The sequence below is a fragment of the Lithobates pipiens genome, unplaced genomic scaffold (genome assembly GCF_037356315.1).
Source record: "Lithobates pipiens isolate NorthernLeopardFrog02 unplaced genomic scaffold, aLitPip1_a1.2 Scaffold_16, whole genome shotgun sequence".
In the NCBI taxonomy this organism is placed as follows: Eukaryota; Metazoa; Chordata; class Amphibia; order Anura; family Ranidae; genus Lithobates; species Lithobates pipiens.
The window spans coordinates 457,861,387-457,866,043 of record NW_027507748.1 but is presented as its reverse complement, the minus strand read 5'-3'; the positions used below and the strand labels follow the sequence as shown (position 1 = coordinate 457,866,043).

At 39.5% G+C, this 4,657-nt stretch overlaps 1 pseudogene; it reads left to right on the top strand.

The window, feature by feature from the left end:
- The first annotated feature begins 2,089 nt into the window (after positions 1 to 2,089).
- On the top strand, positions 2,090 to 2,208 carry LOC143984594 (5S ribosomal RNA; annotated as a pseudogene).
- The last annotated feature ends 2,449 nt before the right edge of the window (positions 2,209 to 4,657 follow it).

Genomic DNA, 4,657 nt, shown 5'->3' with positions numbered 1-4,657 from the left:
TGCGCTGCAGAGAGAACAGTTATCTGAATTAAGCAACAAAGAAGCAGAAACACGAATGCGTGTCACTTTTAATTTACATAGAAAATATAACAGCAATGCCATGTCACTAAATAAACATAATAATACACATCACCATATTATTAAATGTGACAGAACATTATGGAAAATTAGAAAAATTGGGAGAATTTTCAAAAATCGAAAAACTAAGAAACACACACTTTTCCTTTTTAAATCCAAATTTGAAATAATAGGATAAAAGGGGCTGCATACAGTACTACTAGGTCATTAAACTGTCATTGGTCACATCATTGCATATACAGTACAGGTTTAGAGTATCCATACCTCTTTTTATGAACAACACACTTCTATTAACCCTCATTTGTAGGTAAGGGAAAAAAGAGTTACAGAAAAAATTTGATTATTGTTGGAAACAATGGGCACAGCGGCATAGCAGCACTTTGTGGATGTATAAACAATTATCCAAGAACCACAGCATTTGGCATCTCATTTATGACTTTTATATAGGTACAAACTCTATAAAATTTAATTACTGTGCTGCATTGTTAATGATTTCCCTTTATGAAGCTATAGGTCTTAGCCGTGGGATTGTCTTAATGATGGGAGTAATAGATACCTTCATTTTAGATGAAAGTAAAGTGAATAATTTATTGTTTGGATTTCAAGGTATAGTGAAAGAGAGCTGAGTGCTTGAGAAACAATTCTGGGCATCAGACCTATTAACCCTGTGTAGTGGATGTTATCTTTAAACTGAGTTTGCATAAGTCACCTCAGTAAAGTTCCCTCTAGGTTCCTTGGTGTGTTGAACCATTTGACAAACTGGACAAACCTGGCTAAGTTTCCCTGCCTGAATCCCCATCTGCTGTTTGTAAACAAACTGGTCTGGGATCCTCAGTGATTTTATTCACCAAATATGGTCATGAACATATTTGGTAAATTACATAATCCAGCCCTATTGGTTTGTTTACAAGTAGCAGCTGGAGATCTAACTATCATTTACCAATTTTAGTGCAGCTGGGCAACATAATCATGGTGGCAGGGCAACATCATTGGATGAACACAACTTGATGGTGACGAGTCATTGCAATTGACAATGGATCTACATCACTGGACAATGTGATTTAAGCTGGATTTACATCATACAACATTATTTACATTTGTGGATGGGATGTTTGAATGAGCCCCTTGTCCCCTCAACATGAAGACAATGTGCCTTGGAAGAGGAGGTAGCTTGTAGCTTTAACTCTCTCAATGTTGAATGGTATGTGGCCTAGTAAAGTACAGAAAGAAAGCACATTCTCTCTGTCTTTCCTTAACCTGGCCACCATTGTAAACAAAGTCTCACGATGTCCAAAATCATTCACGTGGTCCAGCACTATAGATCACTAGACAACCCACCACATGATGAGTGTTCCTCAGCATAATGTTAGATATGAACAGCAGCAGGAGTGCCAGGTAGTGGAGAGAGCACAATAATCTGGCAGGAAGTGCAAAGGCAGGGCTTAAATAATAAGTTCGTAGGGAAAGCAAAGAATTCAAAGTCCAAGAATTGTCCAGGGAGCATTGTCCAGCATTGTTCCGCATCTCAGGTGGGTCAGCAAGAAGAGCTAATGCCAGGCACAACAGGAGTTGCAAGCTCAGATCCTGGTCCTGACAGTAACTATGCATAAACTGTACCATACCTACAGGAACTCTTTAAAAACTGGAAATCACTGTAGTAGACACCACTATTATATATAAGCTTTGGGGTCCTGTACTGAGCGGCTACACTCTGAATGAAGGAGGTTGGCCACTATGTAAAAAATGCGATACCTAGAATTCTTCTTAAACGTAGTAAAGTGAAAGCTCATAAATAGGATGAACCCTTTTTACTTTAAAGTGTATTTCTCCTTTTGCAGTCAAATTTGAGAAAACCCCACCATACGTTTATTCTTGTTACATAGTTCTAACCATTTAAAATATGGTCCCATTTGCTCCAATGGGGGAAAAATTCCTTCATGATCCTCTTAAGGCAATTAGATATTCCGTGGATCAAAAATCTCTGGTGTTATTACCTATAAATGTAAAATTTGCCTACAGCCACATCACCCTGAATGCGCCAGATGTCATCTGGTCTCAGAAGCTAAATACGGTTGGGCCTGGTTAGTACCTGGATGGAAGACCACCTGGGAATACTAGGTGCTATAGGCTTGCCTATGGCCACATCACCATGAACACGCTCTCATCTGATCTCGGAGGCTAAGCAGGGTCAGGCCTGGCTAGTACCTGAATGGGAGACCGTCTGAGAATACCAGATGCTATAGGCTAGGGATGTGGCTATACGGCAACCAAAAGTGACATTAGACGCAATACCAGGAGTGACGTTCCGGCGGTGACAGTTTTGGTGTGGGTGAGATACACACGCTGGGTCCGCTATGACCATATTATGCCAGTCTCATACTGCTGCAGTGGATTTATTACATGTGTGCATTTATTCATTATAAATGCACCCAGCTCCTTTTTAAAGCAATCTATTGAGCTGACCAACTTTTCACATGAGGATAGTGTTTCTTCACTCTGATATTTTTTAAATACCCTTTTCTTATAGCTTTTTTACCTTTGGAAAACAGATACATGGGTTTTACCTTTAACCTTTTAAAATTACTGCCCACAGGAATATATTTTGCAATTTGTTTTTATACAGTTGATTTGGCACATTCTGACTTCTGCTGTAGCACATAATATAGCAAGAGTGAAAAAAAAAAAAAAACTTTGAGTTTGGTATGGGTTTAAGGGGTTACCTCATGCAAAAAGAATTGTATGAGGCCCCCCAGCAAATGCACACCAAACTTCAAATATCTGGTATGGAGTCTGAGGAACGTTCCAGGCAAAAAAATCTCTTAATCTGATCATGCAGCTTGGATGGCCAGGAAAGGGGGGTGAACATCTGCCCCCCCCCCTCCCCCCGGGTGCCCTGCCAGGAGAACACCCTTGAGAAGCAACTTGTCCCTGTGTACATGAGGACAAGAGCATCATCCCCACAACCCTGGGTCAGTGGTTGTAGGGCTCTGTGAGCAGGGGGTTTATTAGAATATAGAAACCCTTAATAATAAAGGCTCCCCTAGATACCAGCCCACCCCCTACATGAATGAATATGTGGTACATAGTACCTCTAGTCATTCACAAAAAAAAATGTTTTAACCTATAAATAAAGACACCCCAACATTTGACCTTTACTCTAAAATGTCCCTCATTGTAAATCCATCATCAATTACAATGGCTACCAAACCCTCAAAAAAAATTGGTGATCTGGTGCACAGGGCCAATCCTGAAGGTACCATTATTGAAATGAAAGCTCCTCCCACTGTCTTCAGCTATATAAAGCAAGAGGCCAGGATAGTGGTAAAATCTAGTGGCTATGGCCATATTTAGGCAGTGATATCACTGCTATCCCTCTGCCTTTGCCTAAAAAAAACAAGGAGTCTCATTATGCCAGTTGTTCCTGTTAGTACCTCCATGGATGCTAGCACTAATAGCTTCCTTACGAACTACTAACAGTGGGAATCTGTTATATATAGAAGCTGTAGAGCTTAGACATGTGCACACTGAAATATTTTGTTTCGGAAATTATTTAATTATTCCTGAAATTTGTTTTTATTTATTTTGTTTCGTTAAAAAATGCATTCGTCCAAAAATCCAAAATAAATAAGGTCAAATCTGTCATTGAAGGCTTATGGTGTCTATCGAAAGTTCTAAGATTCGACAGAGCAGCTAAACTGTATGATGCTGCAATCATACATTTCCGGTCAAATGTTCTGCCTACAAGCTATAGTAGAATTCTAATGTTGTATGACACTATAGCCTATAGCAGAGCATTTGACCATAAATGTCCCCTCGGGGCAACTGCTTTTCAAATTTTCATGTCAAATCTTTTCTCTCTGTGTCAAATAATCTTCAACTAATAGAGTTAGGTTAGCCACATTTGACCTTTTTTGCTATTGTCTCTATAATGTCAAATCTTTTCTTTCTATGTTGAATCTTTTCTCTCTATGTAGAATAATCTTGGACTAATAGAGCTAAGGTTAGGCACATGCGACCACAGGTTCAATGGACACAGATTGCTATTGTCAGCGTCATGTTGAATCTCCTATCTATATCGAACTGTTGTCGCAACTAAAACAATAATAAAGCATTGGTTTATGTCGGTTTTCGGATTCTGCAAGTTCGTTATCGTTTGTTAAAGCGATACCAAAAATACCCGAAATTTGGAGGAAAATGCATTCGGACGGAAACGAATGCACATGTCTAGTAGAGATACTGCTTCTAAATACTTCAAACAGCAGGCCGTATGGGCATATGATTGGTGTGCGTCCGCACAACCAAAAACCCAAAGTTTGGTCCAAACTTTTGGCTCATCCATAATGCAGCTCTACCTATAATGCCTCAGCACCATCACACTCTCCATCTACAAGGTCCTCTTTCAGACTCACTTTGAGATCCACTCTTTCAGACAGGTACCACAATGTTTTCATTTTACACCTTCTCTTCAAAAAAGAGCACCAAAGCTTCTATCTCCTATTTTGCTTTGCAGATGTGTGGCACTGGTGAACAAACACTTTCATTCGTTGTTGCATTTTTCACTTTTTTGCACATTTCCCAC